Below are 17,247 nucleotides of genomic sequence, written 5' to 3' on the forward strand. Positions count from 1 at the left end.
CTCCCCGCTAGGCCATTACAGATGTGAAACAACTGGCAGATCCCACTTCCTCAGCTCCAGCTATCCAAGGGTATGGTGCATATTGAAGTCTTTGCCTCCTACGGGACAGCAGGATGGGCAGAAAGGGAGATCAGGATGTGTACTCAGGGGTTGCCAGCGGGCTGAGGGAGACCAGGAACTCCTGAGGGCAGGGGAGGCAGAATGCCCATCCCTGATCCCAGATCACTAAGAGTCCTGTCACTAGGGCTTAATTCCTGTCTCTACACAGAGCTTGACCAAGTTACTTCTCCTATTGGGGTCTCACTCCCAGTTCCCACTCTGTCTTTCCAGGAGCTAAGCCTACAAAGCACTTTGAAATCTGAAGTTAGTGAGAAGTAGTTTATCGAGTGCAAATACTCTGTGAGATACAGCATGACTTGACTGGTAATGAGGTAACCATTCTACAGAGGGGCCGAGTTCAAAGGCTGCATTCCAGAGGGGCTGGGCCTCAGTTTGCTTGTTCTGAGGGCAGGGGCTAACAGATGCTGCCCTCTGCTTCTCAGAGAAGGAAATAAAGGAGCCCACTGGAGAGCAATGGTCACAATTAACAATCTTAATTATGAATTAATAATTCATAATTATTCCAGACTTGCAGATAAGCACAAATCTGCTAAATTATTTCCCAGGGAGTGGGTGGGAAGGAGACTTCAGTGCAGCCATTACTTCTAGAGGCCCTTACATTCATTCCTCTGCTTCCCGACCAGACCTGGAGGAGATTCATTCATTTCTTAGGCTGAGTCCTTCTAACAGAAACCCCCTTGCCCCCAAAGCTTCTAAACACAGTACTACACTGCCTCTCTGTTCTTCCTGAGGCCAGAGGGCCAACATGACCTCAGAACCTGGACTTCAGATTTTTGGGGTCTCTCTGTTCCCTGCCGTGTGTTCTGCTATTTATACATGAGATGCCCTGCAGGAGGGGCTGGCACTGGGTGTCTCAGGAATGTGTGGCGACCTTTCTCCCTCTTCTACCTCCCTTCTCATGGGGATTGCCTTGGACTGCTCATACTGTGATAGAAGGCCTCTCCAACTTCATGTGGGAAGGGAAATAGGGAGTACCCCTTCTCCTGTGGATATTGTTGGTTCCATGATCTGGATTTGAGGGGCTGACTCTGATCTCCTGAGAAGACATCTACATAGCATCAATAATGGGCTAGGGAGGCATGTCCAACACCAGAACTAGCTCTCTGCTGCTTCCCTCTCCAACACCCATCATCTCAAATTTCCACTCCAGCAGATTTTAAAATATCTTACAGAAACCTCAAGAACAGCCACTCAGCCCCTCACAGCCCCAGGGGATCTCCTTCTCTCAGGAATCTGAAAAGGAGGAGAGATCCTTGTTCTTCCAAATAATAAACACCTTAGGCTACAAAGGGGCTTTATCTTCTGGCCATAGGAGATTCTTGACCACCATCTCTGCCGTGGAACCACCCTCTTCAAAATGCTAGAAGGAAGGAGAAGTGAGCAGATCATGGGGCATTAGAAAGGATTTCTAACGTCAATTCTACAGCTTTTCCATCAGCCTCATCATTTGTATCAAATATGCATGTCAAGCTAAATCTACAGGATGAAGGGAGTTGGAACATTGGGACCTAAAAGCACCCTTTTCAAAATCTGTGGGTACATGTGCATACTTGAAAAGCTGCTACCAAGGTGGATGATCAGCCAAGCAAACAGAGTGGGCATCTAGGGCCATAAGGACCACACACCTTGCCCACCCTTCATCCCAAGCTCTGTCCTTCCTTGGCCCCACTTTTGGTCTCAAGAGGAGCATCAGTTAGGTGTGATCCAAGTTATCCAGATAATTAACTGTGAAAGCACGAGTTGTTTTTGAAAAAATGCCACTCTTTTGGCCTCCAAAAATGAGATCCTCAAATCCCTTCCCTCGCTATTCCTATTCTCTACCCCTCTCCCCAACAGACACTCCCAAATCCTAGCTACAAAAATTTCTAAATACAAGGGGTAAACTTTCTTGATCTACCATTTTTCTCCACCTGCAACTCCTGTCCCCTCCCCCTCCCCAATTTTTTCCCCTCTCCCGCCAGAGCCTCTGCTCTTCGCTTCTTTAAAAAAAAAAAAAAAAAAAAAACGAAGAAGAAGGAATTTTCAATAGTCCCACTTGTCAAGCGAAGACCATCTTTTAACCTTCAACAGCAGCGAAAGCCGTGTGAACTCTCGGTGAACCAAGATTGAAGTCATAAATCACGCGTACAAAGGCGGCTGCGGAGGCTGGCGCGGGCTGCTGCACCTTTAACGCTTTCTGGGGCTGACAGGCGGCGGCCCAGCTAAAGTTCACAGCGCCCGGGGAGGGCCCGCCCCCGCCTCCCCTCCCCCGGCCCCGGCCCCAGCCCCGGCCCCGGCTCCGGCTCCGGCCCGCGGCGGCCGCCCGACCCTCTGCGAGGAGGCCCCTTAGCTGCGCTTGCAAAGGAAAGGGGGTGCACTTTTGCTCCCTCCACCCTGCTCCATCCTGGCCAGTTATCTGCCCTCCTCCCTTTCCTTCTCTGCTTGCTGTATTTAAATAGGCAACTAGATCCGCACGGACACAATAATTTAGCTTGTTTTGTCTTTGGCATTTTCTACAGGACCCCAAGAGATGGACCTTCCCCTCTCCTTCCTCCCTCTAGAACTGGATCCTTCATCTCTGTCTGCACAGTCCCAATTATACAGATCTTTGGGGTTCCAATAGGATCTGAGTCATTGGAACCAGAATACCTGGCTGAAACATGCCATATAATTAGAAAGGATTTTCTTTTTCCTTCTTTTCTTTTCTTTCTTTCTCCTTCCTTTTCTAAGAGAGTTGGAATTGGCTTCCGCGTGTCTGGGGCGGAGAAGCGGGTGGGGGAAAGAAACACCTTCATACAAGACCCGGCTTTCAGCCGGTGCTGCTATCTCCAGGCTTCCAGCGCCGGAGCCCGGACTCACTTCTTTCCTTGGCTTCTCCGCCTCCTACTCCGATGGCTTTTTCCTTCCCCCCACTGACTTCTCGGTTTTATTAAAGTTCAGCAACTCCACTTGCCTTTCCTCCCCTCTCGTTTTTTTCTCCGAAAGCAGAAACCAGCCAGCCCAGCGGCCAGCGGCACCAACACAACCTGGGCCTACCGCAGGCAGGGCCTCCCTCAACCTGCGCGACGGCCTCCTGGACCGGGTCCCCTATTCATCCACCGTCCCTGCTGGTGTGCAGCCGCTGGCCTGGGGGATCTGAAGGACAGGGTCTGGGGTAAGAGTGTCCTGTCTTCCCCTGGACCCCCAGGCTTGCTCCAGAAAGTTAGGAGGGTGGGTACACCCCGACTCAGTCAACCTGCTCCCCCAAAACCCATGGCCAACTAATCTGATATGACAGAAGCGGGTGATGGATTTGGTATATGTTAATTCACAATGCCCTTTTCTCCAGAATTTAACTATAAGTTAATACACACCGGAAACCACGCGCATACACGCTCGTTAATGGGCTTAGGTATTAGCGAGTCCTAACGATGCATACAAATGTGCTCTGTGCTCTGTAGGCCCCTCAAGATTTATGGGCCTTGAGCTCTCTGAAGCTGTAAACAAGGAGAAAAAAAGAGAGAGAGAGAGACTGGGGAAAAGAGACAGAGGTCTGACTCACCCCTCCAGTTTGTGGGAGAGAGGGGATCTCTGCAAGTGGGTTCTTACTTATTTTCCTTTCCTTACTAGCTCTGTGTATGTGGGTTTTGGCATGGGTCTGGGGGTGGCATTTGCACTTGAATGCTGGTGCTAAGGCAATGTGTCGTTTGTGTGCTGGGGTAGGAGGATGTCTGCCTCCTGTGAATTGCTGTGCGGAGCCACTTATGGGCATTTACCTGTGAGTATGTATACACCATGCTAGGAGCGTGTGTGTGTGTGTGTGTGCACGTGCACACACGTTCGTATGACAATCAGGCCCCCATCCGGGCCTGGCTGCTGTCCCCTGAACCCAGTGAACAAATCTCTAACAACAATCATAATAACAATAAATAATAAATAACAATAAAAATGGTAGTTAACAGTCCCTCCCTAGCAGGATAACAATAAAATGCAAGAGGAGAGATTTTGAGGAGGGGACAGAGGAAGGAGTCATGATCATAGCATCTGAGGGGAAGACAGGAAAGGAAGGAAGTTAGCTTCTCTACGTTTGGCCAGGGATTGGGTTTGGGAACCCCCTCCCCAGATAAGGTCCTCTGGCTACAGGAGCAGAGAGAGCCAGGAGGCCGCTCTTTCTTGCTGCTTTTTCTTGAGCTTTTGCTTTGCGTGATTCAGGAGAGGGAACCCACATATGGGGGTGGTTAGTGACTTTGGGGACTCTCTGGAGCCCCTATTTTAAAGAGGAGGCCAAGCGTGCATGTCAAGCTGAGGAGCAGAGAAAGAAGAGGTGATGACCACAGCTGGGTTTTCAGCACGGCAGGGCGGCCGAGGTGCCCAGGAGGACTAGCCACCCGCCGGGCAGGGACAGAATTTATGGCCGGCCCTAGAGAGGGTAGAGTAAGGCTCGTGGCTCTGGTAGGCCCAGGGAAATTTCCCTTCCTACTGTCTTGAGAGAGAGAGAGAGAGAGAGAGAGAGAGAGAGAGAGAGAGAGAGAGAGAAAGAGAGAGAGAGAAAGAAGAAGAAGAAGAAGAAGAAGAAGAAGAAAGGGATTGAGGCTCATTGCATTTTCCTTCACCGGATTCAAGTGGAGCAGATTTCCATAAGGGAAGAGAAGACACGTTCTCGGATCCTTCCATGTTCGCCTCATTCTCTCCAGGTACAGTTTTCTGATAATTGTATTAATTTATTTATTTGGGGGAGGAGAGAGTCAGAGGTATAAAAATACGAAGCTGGCCGGGGAGGAAACCACTCCAACAGTTTCGGGTCTAACGAAATTTCCCCCTTTAAAAACAATTGTATCTAAAAAAAAAAAAAAAAATCAAAGAGAAAATATAAAAACACAAAATAGCCAACTTTTTAAAAGAGAAAGAAAAGGGAAAAAAATGACCATAAAAAAAAAAAAAAAAAAAATCAAAGAGAAAATATAAAAACACAAAATAGCCAACTTTTTAAAAGAGAAAGAAAAGGGAAAAAAATGACCATAACAAATGAGAATGAGAACTTCTAAAAGATTTAAGTCACAAACCGTTTCAGAGGTTTGGATGCTTTTTCAGCAGCCGGTGACCCATCTGGTCTGAAAAGAGACGGAGAAAGACTTTCCACTGAGTCACTTCTTTAAGAACAGAGTATACACAAAGATTTGAAAAAGATCCTGGGCGTCCTTGCATTTGAAAAACAACACGGGGTGGAGGACATTGCGGTAACCAATCGGACAAAATAATAAAATAAAATAAAACCAGTTGCAACGCTGAGCGCAGGGAGCGCGGAGAGGGCCCAGGTCTAGGTTCCAGTCAGCAGCCCGGCGAAGCAGCTTGCCCGAGCCGGCGGGTACCGGCTGACGATCTTGCTCGGTCTCAGCTTCCCCAGCCTGGCTTGTAACCCCCTTCTCCCCAACCTCTGCACCCCTCCTGCTCTCTCGGTAGGGATGCCCAGTTGGGGCTTCCCTGGTTGGAGGGTTTGTGGTCTAAGAGGGGGCAAAGTGACTCAAGCCGGTCTCTGATTCATTTTTCTCCCCTAGGCCTCTCCACTTGTCCGAGCTCTCAGCCACCAGGAGACTGACACGGAAGGGGTTTGGGGGGCTGCCCTCCACCAACTCCTGCTTGGCTTCCCAAAGTCCAGCCACCTTCAACCCTCCTTGGGGGAAAATATCAGTGCCCAGACACCTCTGCTCTCTGTCATATATGACTGCGCTCACTTCAGGATTATCCTACAAAGAAGAAGAAGAAAGGCCGGCTTAGAGCCGTGTTTACATCTAGTTCTACTGATCCGATTCACATCTGGAGAGTTTATTTATAACTCCCACTATAACTCTCTCTGTTTGGAAGCACTGGTGGCTCTATTGACAGACTGATGTCTAGAAAATATTGCTCTATCTCTAACCATACCTAAATGTGCTGTGGTCGTATTTACAGATTTATGCTTGAGGAAAATATAATTATTTCCATTGTGTTTCTGCATATACAATAGTTACAGGAGCAGATTTATATATGCGAAAATATATGACTCTCTTATAGCCATCCAGCTTTATGGACATTTGATATCCTGACAGATTTATATCTCTGAGCATCTACATAGATAAATGTATATCGTTGGAATTATGTATCAGGAGATATGTACTTATTGATTGTGATATAGAGTAGTTAGAGCATTCGCTTAGAGCCATATATGGCTATGGAGATATTTCTATATTATTATCACTATATATAGGCATATCTATTTATAACTACATAGTTGTAAAAATAGACGTAAGTAATTATAGTCCTATATATATATATGCTGTTATCTCTCTCTAGAGTTATAGACACTTGTGAATATAACTCTATAGGGATATCTGTATATATATAAGGGCGTAATTGTCTCATGATGTGTGTGAATTGAGGCTTAAGCTAGTCTATCTCTGTACAGACATATTTATATGTAGAGGCCGAGAGAGACTTGTTCTTGGAAATATTTCCAAGGGCCAACTGGAAAGCCGTATTGGGTCATCTAGGAAACCAGCTAGCAGAGTTCTTACTTATGGAGGGATGAAGTTACACAAGGGTAAACAGAGCATAGGGAGCCTCAAGGAGAGGAAGCAAATGGAGAGTGATTGGGGCTCGCAAGAACAGATAGATCAGGGAAGAAAGGGGTAAACACCTAGCACCCACCGGGAGATGGAAACCAGTTTTGTGAGGGGCCAGCACAGACAGGCATGGGTGTGGGTCTTATGGAAGGCGAGGCAGTGAACAGTCCAACAAACCAGAGATACTCTTCCCTGAGGGAGGGAGCAGGCCTCCATTTGGGCTTTTAGTGCACTAAAGGTCAGCAACCACCTAGCCTCTCTCACATTCCTAGCACATTTTTCTTGAACCCTAATTTTGAGGTTTCAAAGAGTGGGCTTTGGAGGGGAAAGATTTAGGAGGAAAAGGGCAGGGAGCAGGGTACACTTTCACCACTGCTGCTTTTTGATAATACAACCAGGAAAGCGAGGTAATGTGGCCAAGTAAAGCTGGCTTTCACCTGGGCCTCCTGCGCCCCTCGTGAGTTGTGTGGCTGGGACTGGGACCCTGGCGGATTGAGGAGTGAATTTTCCAGTATTGGGCATATTCTTATGGGGCCTTCCTCACCCCACCTTCTCCAAGGCCTGTGCATCAGGGGCCTGATCCTACTCTGCTGGGTCACTCATTCCTCTTTTGCTCCCCAAATTGCGTTTCCCTCCCCACTAGGTACATAGGGGCCCCTCCAGCTCGCTAACAGCTTTGTCCTGGGTTTTTATGAGAACTTGACTTTTAAGAACAGGGAGCATGGAGGGAGTCTCACTCGGACACAGCAGGCTAGCAGGCACCCAGGTCCCTGGCTGGAGCTAGGCCAGGAATCACATGGCCTGCGGCTACAGGCAGGGCCAGTTGTTAGTGCCAGGGTGGGGAGAGTAGACCAAGCTGGCGATGGGAGAGGGGAGGAGGTGGCAGGAGCCAGGAAATGGGGGAGGAGGCGAAGCAGGCTCTGCCCCCACCCCTAGTCTCCTGGCTCCCCAGACTCCCAAGTATATGAAACTAAACCAGAGCCAAGACCTGGGCTGGGAAGGAGCCCCCTATAGGTCTGAGGGGCCCAAAAAGGAACTACCACTTGGTCCATTAAGAAATATGCAAATAAAAATAAATCAGCAGAGACAGCCAGCTTGGCTGAAGAAAAAGTCTCTCTCTCTCTCTGCCCCAGCTCTGCTCCAGGGATGCTACCAGAAGGAGCAGAATTAATGTTTAAAGTTTTTTTTTAAAAAACTTTACAAAGCGCACAAATTTTCTAGTTCACTAATACCCTTTAATCAGGTTGCTCTGCATAGTTATTTTTTATCGTCATCATTCCTTGCCCCGCTCCTGGCACTTTGGTCCGTGTAGAATAGTTTCCTTCTCGGGAGTTTGGGGCCAGGCAGTCATCGTCAGTGAGTGGGGGTGAAATAGACAGGGTCAGTTTCCTCATCTAGTTAGGATCCCAGTCTGTAGGGAAGGGTTAGTCTTCCCTTCTCCCAGGTTATGAGGGAGGTGGACCCTCCCAAATTGGTTCCTTTTTCCCCTAAGTATCTTTAGAGGCAACCTGCCCTGTGTCTGGGTGAGGGACTGAGGTCCAGAGAGGGGGCTAAGTTAAACCTGAATCTCTTTTCTCGTCCCCCAGCCTATGAGTTTCCTCCTCTCCTCCCTCCAACACCTAACACCCACAGGGTGGTAGATGCTTTCCCTAAAGAAATGCAGGGAAGGGGAACTGAGGAGTCTACATTTACATATGTTTGCCTAAGTGGGACTCAGGCAGGTGTCTGTGCTCTGGCCTGGAGGAGAGGGGTATTGCTGTAAAGCTTAGAAACTGCGGGCTTCAGGTAATGATTGCCTTGGCCAAAGGCAGGAATGAAGAGACACTAACCATAGATTGTTGAGCTTAGAGAGTTTGGGTCCCTTTACCTGGGCTGGAATGGATCTTAACTGTTTCTGCATCCCAGATCCCTTTGAGAAGCTGATAAAAACAATTGCTCTCTCCCCAGCAAAATGCGCATACACAGTGTTGTTCATAGTTACTGAGATTCCCCGGGAAGCTTGAGATCTCCGGGATGAGCATCTCTGATTTGCATATTTTCCCTTCCTTTCTGTGACCCTTCCCCAGTTGTCTGATTTAGCTTTGGCCTTCTCTGAGTTCCCTTGCTTGGGACTCAGGAAGTTTCGCCTGAGAAGTAAACCTTGCCATTCTCAGCGAAGCCCTTTTTCCGTCTTTGCTTTACTAGAGCAAGCACCAGGCAGAGGCCTTGCGTGCTTATGCGAGCTCCTTAACTGCTCCTCTTCTGCAGAAATCAGGAGAGTGGCTGTTAACTGAAGCCGGGTCTACACTGCCCGATTACTCCACTAATTCCTGAGGGTGGGGTAGGGGGTGTCTGGAGGTACATCGGCAGCAGTGAGGGCCGGGCTGTAAGGGGACCAATTCCCATCTCTAATGGAAACTTGGATGCAAGGAGCAAGTTGCAATTGCTATAACAATAGTCATAATAATAACAATAATAATTTATTTAGCATATCATTAGATGTGTATTTACTATCTTCCCTCTCCTTTTTTACAAGTGTCTCCTAAGGAATTCTCACAACACCCAGGGGAGACAATAATAAGCTAATTACCACCCTTCAGTTCCTTCTCCTCCTCCCATCCACAAAGTCACCCTCTCAGAGATGGAGCGGTTACAGAACTCCTCTCTGTTTTATACTTGCTGAAGGCAGTCTCCCCATTCCCAATTCTCTTCTCCCATTTCTAGTTTTTTTCCATCCCTAGTAGGGAAATTTCTCCATAATTCGGAGGAGGAAAATCTGGGGAGGGGAGTAGCTGAGGCCCCTTCTGTGTCAGTCTCCTGGTGGCTGAGAGCTTGGACAAGCCGTTTCCCTGATATCACAGCAATATTTAGGATAATGTGGGAGGAACCGCATTTTTACTTCTCTAATTGTTCTTTGTGGGGACAGAAACACCTGAACAGGGTTTAGAGGCAGACCAGGTTAGAGAGAGGACGTGTGCTGCCATGATGTCAAAACATGAGTTAAGTGTAGGAGTGTGGCCAGTCTTGCAAATATAACATCCACATCAGACCTCAGAGATGCCAGGTCCCATGTGCCTCATTGGCCTCTTTTGACAATGGAAAGAAAAGAAGAGAAGGAAGGAAGGAAGGAAGGGAGGGAGGGAGGGAGGAAGGAAGGAAGGAAGAAAGGAAGGAAGGAAGGAAGGAAGACACATGTGTGTATATTTGTGTACATGTATGTATATATATAAATTTACATACACATATTCATACATATTTTTTCGAGTGCATAGCCATGACAATGGTTACATTTTAAAAACACTAATTTCTTTGTACTTTTAAATATAAATTCATATCTTCTCAGAGATTATAGTTAAAACACAAACCAGAGACATGTTTTTTAGTGACAGATGCTGGGTGGACCACCTAAAAGTCTCCCTGGAGTTACAGTGCTCTGCAGGGCATACTTTTAGTTATTCGTTTCTTTGGCCCCAACCCAGGGGGGAGAGCTGTAGCTGATGTCATAATAATCTTGGTCACAGACAAAGCTACTGGGCCTGTTATTGAGATCCTGGGTATTGCTACCTAGACACTGAAGCCAGCACTCCACTTCTCTGTCCAAATACACAATTGCTTCTGGGAAGAAGCAACTCCAAAATGGAGGGTACAAGAGCAAGGGAGAGTCAATATCAAGATGAACTGGAAAAGTCAGAATTGAATGTACTTCTTAGCTCTCTAAACCATAGGTAGCATAGTTGGCATTCTCAGTGGGTCCCATAGTCAATTTGATGTCTTTTCCTCTTTCCATAGTCCTCATGTCTTTCTGCTACCCATACTTTCCACTGTGTGCCTCTGGCACTTTTACATCCCTAAACCTATCAAAATTTACTTATCCTGAGTCCCAGCCCCATCTCTAGGCCAGATTGCCAGATTAGGAAAACGTCACCAATGTGTTGAAATGTACTTTCTCCCAGGAAACTGTGCTTTTTGGTAGGGGTTTTCAGAAACTATTGCCCAGATGGAAGGAATGGAATTTCAGACTCACGGCAGATGATATAATATAAATTTGTGTGAGGGTGGTTTATGATTTTTCTTAAACCATATCATGGAGGCAGCCACCCATCCTGTTTGTTGGTAAGGCCACCCTTGCCACAAATCTAAGTGTTTCAGGCTGCTTGGAGGGGTCCAAAACCCCTTCTGTTTCTTTTATCACCAGATCTTAAAAGGTAAAATTAAGTTGGAAGAAGACTGGATTCCATCCAAGTAAGAAGATTATGCACGAATTATCAGGGTCTGGGCTCCTGATTTGTTGAGAATATAGCGGTCATTCATTTCATGACTTAGTTCCAATTCATAGGTAGTGTCCTGAAGTCCCCTCAATATTCATAACTATAATAGCTTCCATTTATAGAGAAGTACTATATGGCAGGTGCTTTGTGCTAAATTTGATGAGGAAATGTAATCTCAGAAAGGTTAAGGCACCTGCCCAAGGTCGCATAGCCAGGTTTGAACTCTAGTTGTGTGTGTCCTCATCTGCTGGGTTTTAACACCACTAACTCATGCCACCTGGGTTAGATAAACAGCAGATAATAATGAAAATGAAAAAAAAAATCCCTGAAATAGTTTTACATCCTCTGGACATACAGAGTGGCGATCCGCAAGGCACTACTACACTGGCTTCTATGGTGGCTCATCCAAGTGCATGTGCGCTATCAGAATTTTCATCTCCCTTAAGTCAGTTTTACTGGCAGCCTCTGATTTTTCAGCATGATGACTACTCACCCCTTTCCCAAGAGTAGAAATATACCCATAGTTCAGGCATCTGGTTTATAGGAGAGTCCCTGAGTTCCCACTTCCCCAGGCAGAGTCTAGCTTTCTCACAAGGTCCAGCCGACATGAACTGAGAAGTATCTTGAGATAAATTCTCAGAGCCCCTCATCTCCCTGAGCTTCCCCACTAAGCACTACTTTTCCGGTTATATCCTTGTTTGATAAAGTATCACTATGGTGCTTTTGTATTTTAAGGGATGTGATTTGGGAGGACTGCACTTAACACCATGTGTTCTAATGGTGGAACTTAGTCTTAAAGCACTTTGGTAGCAGGATAATTGGGGAGGGGGAAACAGAGCCTCCCCAGGGGCTTTAAACTGTATCACAGCATAAGGCTGATCCTGCATCTCATTATCCATTAACTTCAGATGAAAGCTATAAAATTGGATGCCTTTATTCTGATATTTGAAACTAAGCAGATAGTGGGCTGATTTCTCTGTTTTTACCTGGTGGCTAGCATCATGCAGACACCCTCCCTGTCGTCCTGCCCTATCTTGTCTTTGCCTCTTTCGCCTCAGGGGCAGGGTCCTTAAGGGAAACAGCTCCCCATGGTATGTGTGCAGAAGCCCTGTGAAAAAGGTTGAGATGTCAAATGAGGAGACACCACAGCTAACACCCCCACGCCCCCACCCCCCACCAACTCTGGAATGAAGATGGAGAGTTTTCTGTGCCTGGTTTGGTTCACGAAGACACATAGTCCATCATTTGATTTGCTACAAAGAATATTCCTTCCCTGCCCCCAGCATCCTCTAGTTTTTGCTTAGAGTCTCAGAGCTGGAAGGATCTTAGTGATAATCTAAATTGAACCACTTCATTGTGAAGGAAGGGAAACAGAGGCTCAGACAGAGACCAGAACCCAGGTGTTCTGATCCCTAAGCCAGTATTTTTCCTACCACTACACTGCATCTAGCTCTCTTTGCATTTCAGCTGGATGCTTTTGGAATTGCTTCCTCCCAACTCTAGGATCGAAGCTTGCTTACCATGGTAGAGAACACAAGCACTAACCACCATGATAATGTGGGCCCCTCTGCCTGGATGTGGCCTCTTTTTGGTATATGCTTCATCACATCCATACTATAATCCCACTGCAGCCCACCTGTGATTTCCGTGAAATTAGAGGGCCTCTCTTCCCCTGTTTCTGCACCACATAACATGTCAACTCACCTCAATCCACTCCCCAGAGCTGGCCAGGGCCTAGACAGGGGCTGAAGGTCTCAGGGCAGAGAGCAAGGGGTAAGCGCACCATTTTTTTTTTTGCCTCTGACTTCCTACCCTCAGCCTCAGATGAGGAGAGAAAGAGGCTGTCTTGAATAGAAAGTTTTCCTTAATATGTCGGCAAACCTTCCTCAGTCTTCAAAAGAAAAAAATTCCCTTATTGTCCAATTTTGAGGACTGAATGCAAGGGAAGAAGATTGAGCTTAGCATGAGGAATGCTGATTATACGTAAGAAAGAACTCACAGCCATGAGAGTTGTTGGACACCTGTATTCTCCAACTACACCAGGTAAATTCTCACGTCCCTGTAATGGTCAAGTTAACCTCAAGGGTTCCTTCTAGTCCAAAGGTTCTGGTTAGAAATTTTCTTTTCCCAGTGTTTGGTGGTCTAATTCTAGATTCCTCAAGCAGTGCTCACTCAGTTTCTTATCGGGCCTTGGCTCTGAAAACATTTTTAAATCTTATGTTGGTCCTAAACAACAACTTCCCCATCTCTAAGGGGAAAAAAAATGGAACCAATTCGGGAAAAAAAAATCCACCAGATCACTTAACAGTTTGATGTGGGCACAAGAGTAATGGATTTGGGGTTCAGAGCCTTGTTGTTTGTAATAGACTGAAGTATGGTCCCCCAAAATTCATATGTTGAAGCCTTAACCCCCAGTACTTCAGAATTTGACTGTATTTAGAAACAAGGCCTTTAAAGGGGTAATTATGGTAAAATGAGGTTATATGAGTAAACCTTAATCCTATATTATTGGTGTCCTTATAGAAGAGGAGACTAGAACACAGACAGATACGGCGGAAAGACTATTTGAAGAAGACCATCAACAAGCCAAGAAAAGAGGCCTCAGAAGAAGTCAATCCTGTTAACACCATAATCTGGGATTTCTAGCCTCCAGAACTGTGAAAAATAAATGTAAAGTACCTAGTCTATGGTACTTTGTTATGGCAGCCATAGCAAACTAAAACAGTATCTAAATATGTCTTAGCCATTCACTTGCTGCGTGACCTTGGACAAGTCATTAAAACTCTCTGAGCTTCAGTTTCCACATGAGCTCTAAATTTCCTTCAATAACTAACATTCTGTGAGTCTTTATAAAAGGAAAGCCCCAGTTACATTACACAACTTTTACTTTCTTGCCAATGATGTTAGTTGTAAGAGGACACAGTTCTAGACACATGTACTCATGCAACCACCTACATAGCCTTTCATTACCACACTATCCTTCTAAGCTTACAGTCACACGAACCTTTCACTACTCTAAATGCCAGTGTAGATCCAGCTTGCAATGCAAACACATTTAGGTCTCCTGACTCAGATGCTCTCTCTTTGCTGCATCTCACAAAAAAAAATTGGTTGAAATTGAACATTTTAGTCAGTTGACTGGTTTTGGTGAACATAGTGCCAAATATCCTCACTGGTTTATCTCTACATAATTGATAGATCTTGTTTTTAAACTGTCAGATTCTGTCCTTCTTTTTTGACTCGGAATCACTCTGTGGCCATGCAAGTCCTAGTCAATTCCATCACCGTTATTCTTTGAATTGATTGGTAAGTTCCCTCAAAAGAATCAACCCAGACAATTGACACAGCCTCACTCAGGCCCAGAGAAAGCACTCTCAGGTCATGTCTATAAGATGCCAAAACATCCACTCGGGTCAATCAATTCAGTGGGAAATCAGTCTAACCACCAGCTATTGCACAGTGTAGGCAAAACAATGTTCCCTTGTCAGCCTGAGGTGACTTAACTTTGTAAATGGCCAGTGTCCTTCCTCCTCCTTATTGAGCTGACTTGTTAGGACAAAAAAATGTGTGTTCATATGGACACACGCACACATACATACCACACCACACTACTCTTAGTTGTCTCTTTTGGGGAGAGAAAGGACTTGGTGATAAAAAAACTTATGCTGGCAGGGGCAGTGGGAAGACCTTGGGATGACTTATCTCAGGTGTGCATTTTTATAAATGGGACTCAGATTGAAGCTTTGGCCGATAATTGCCCCATTTGATGGAATGAGAGAGGAGCCAACTAGAATGGGGCTTGGCCATGTTAACTGGTCATGAATAAAAATGACCCAATGTATATTTGCATATGTTTGGGCTTTTGTATTTAGCTTTTTATACTTTTGTTCCAGGGCTTGCATGTTTGTATCCCCACATATTCACATATGTCTGAATGTTTGGGTTTGTGTTCCTGTTTTCCTACATGCCTGAGTCTGCTGATATGTACTTGTACATTTGCATCTGTCTCTGACTGTTTGCATGTGTTTGTACATGGCCTGTGTATGACCAGTTAGATTTGCCTGTGCCTCTGTGCATATCTCCTTTTGGGTTTCTGTAAAAGGATGCAATTACATGTATCTGCTTGTCTTTAGAGATCAGTAACTCCAAAGTGAGACTTCAGACATCTTGCAAATGCCTGGCAAGCCAAGGATGAAATCTGATGCTAGAGAATAGTTGGGCTGGCCCTCTGCTCAGATCCCCTCTGGCTCAACAACCATTTTTGCCCAAGATGAGATCTGCAGTGTCTTCCAAGGACCCCTTCTGTCTATCTCCACAACATGTTGACCTCCAGGGTCCTCTCTCAGCCCATTTTTAATGGACCCAATGAGTAGAGATGAGTCTCTCGAAGTGAACTGGGATTTTAAGATGGAAATAAAAAAGGAAACTTCATCTTTTTCTCCCCACTCTCTTCATTTTCCCTTATTGACATTCATCAACTCTGAGCCTGAGGCACAAGGGAGACAGCTACTTTGCATTTTTAAGATCTTTTTCACATTTTAAAAGCTAAAAAAAAATTGCTAAAATTTTTTAGGCAGGTGTGATAATCATATTGTGGTTATGCTGTAAAAAATGTCTTTATCTTATAGATATTCATTCAACTGTTCACAGAAGAAATTCTATGATGTCTCGGATTTGCTTCAGAATATATGAGGTAGGGGTTGGGTTCAATTTAGATGAAACTAGATTGGCTGTGAATCGTTCATTGTTAAAGTGAGTTGATGGGTACATGAGCGTTTGATTACGTTGTTCTCTTCATGATTTTGTTTGACTTTCCTCTAGTAGAAAAGAATTGCGTTCAAAAAATAAAAATAAAAAGAATCTTGTTCGCTCAATCATCTCCTACTATTTCCTCTCTACATTCCCCATCTGGAGATGTAGCAGAGACTATAATGATTTTCCCCCATTATATGGATAAGGAAGTGGAGGCTCACACTGGGCATGATTTGTTTAAGGCAACTGGGAGCAGAAATCTCTGACTAGAATTCAGGCAGCCTGACTTCTTACCGAGGGTTCTTCTCACTGGATCGTGCATAAACATGAGCTTCATACAGCCATAAAATGTAGAATTTGTGAGTAAATACCTATTAATGAAAGAACTGAAACTCCAGTTGCTCATACATTTGCATGGGGCATACCTAGACAAGTATATGGACACTCAAGTAATCCACATTTGCATTTATAGACACATACGCACTTCAGTTCATACAGCTATGCTCATTTGTACATTTGGTTGTACATTTGTAGATCACTTATTTTGAAAGGTACGTTAGACATAATGTATGGGGGAAAAAAAAGAAGGGGATCAGATTTTTACTTCCTCGTGTGTCTCTTCTGCGTGCTCATGCGCAGAGCTGGGCTATCTACATACTCTTGGTGAGAATGAACCAACAGGAAACCTGGAAGGAAGAGATGTCCCTGACAAAGGACAGATCAAGCCCAGGACCACAGATAATTGGATAGTTTGGTAAGGAAGGAAAAACATTGGCAGGCTGGTGCCTTGTATCTCTCAACAAAACTAATTTTGCACACAGAGATACAAGACATTTTTTCCTCTCATACATAGCTATGTTCATATAAAAAATCCATCTATATACTTTCATAAATAGTTGTGCATTGCACACATCCACCTCCCATATACATGTTATGCAGCCATGTCTTTAGAGAGAGGGATTCTGAGGGGTGAGCTCAGGTCTAGGAGTCAGAGGACAGGAGTTCTAGTCTACTGTCCACCACTTGCTGAGCATGTCATCTTCAGCAAGTCACATCACCCTTCTTTTGTTCAGTTTCCCTTCTGAAAAACAAGATTGATATTAATAGCTAAGCTGTTCACATCAAATAATGCTAAACACATAAAAGCTATTTTATCTATAAACCTATATTTTACTCTACATATTCATACAAAAATAATGAACACACACCTATAATATACATAGAACATGTATGTTTGTATATCTATCTCTCTATATCTAATCTATGGGGTAGAAAAATTGAGTAACTTGCTTAAGATAACCAATTTGATACAGTATGAAATAGGGAAATGATGATGAGTTTTGGAGTTAGAAATACTACTAAATAGCTAAAAAGGTATCCAATATAATTATGAGGGGAGGGGAGTTGGGAGGACTGGGTGAAAAAGGTGAAGGGATGAAGAAGTATAAATTAGTAATTACAAAACAGTCATGGGGACATTGCGTACAGCACAGAGAATATAGTCAATGTTATTGTAATGGCTATGTGTAGAGCCAGATGGGGTGCTGGAGTAACCAGGCAATCACTTCATA

At 45.0% G+C, this 17,247-nt stretch overlaps 2 long non-coding RNA genes across 2 annotated transcripts; both read left to right on the forward strand.

Annotated features, from left to right (window-relative positions):
- The first annotated feature begins 3,681 nt into the window (after positions 1–3,681).
- LOC111729706 lies at positions 3,682–15,798 on the forward strand. The gene is made up of 3 exons (XR_002776345.1): positions 3,682–3,856; positions 12,855–12,967; positions 13,448–15,798. It is a non-coding gene; the product is annotated as an uncharacterized LOC111729706 (long non-coding RNA).
- Positions 3,870–7,782, forward strand: LOC111729705. Its single transcript, XR_002776344.1, has 2 exons — positions 3,870–4,772; positions 5,634–7,782. It is a non-coding gene; the product is annotated as an uncharacterized LOC111729705 (long non-coding RNA).
- Positions 15,799–17,247: the final 1,449 nt, after the last annotated feature.

This window comes from Pteropus vampyrus, unplaced genomic scaffold (genome assembly GCF_000151845.1).
Source record: "Pteropus vampyrus isolate Shadow unplaced genomic scaffold, Pvam_2.0 Scaffold276, whole genome shotgun sequence".
Taxonomy (NCBI): domain Eukaryota; kingdom Metazoa; phylum Chordata; class Mammalia; order Chiroptera; family Pteropodidae; genus Pteropus; species Pteropus vampyrus.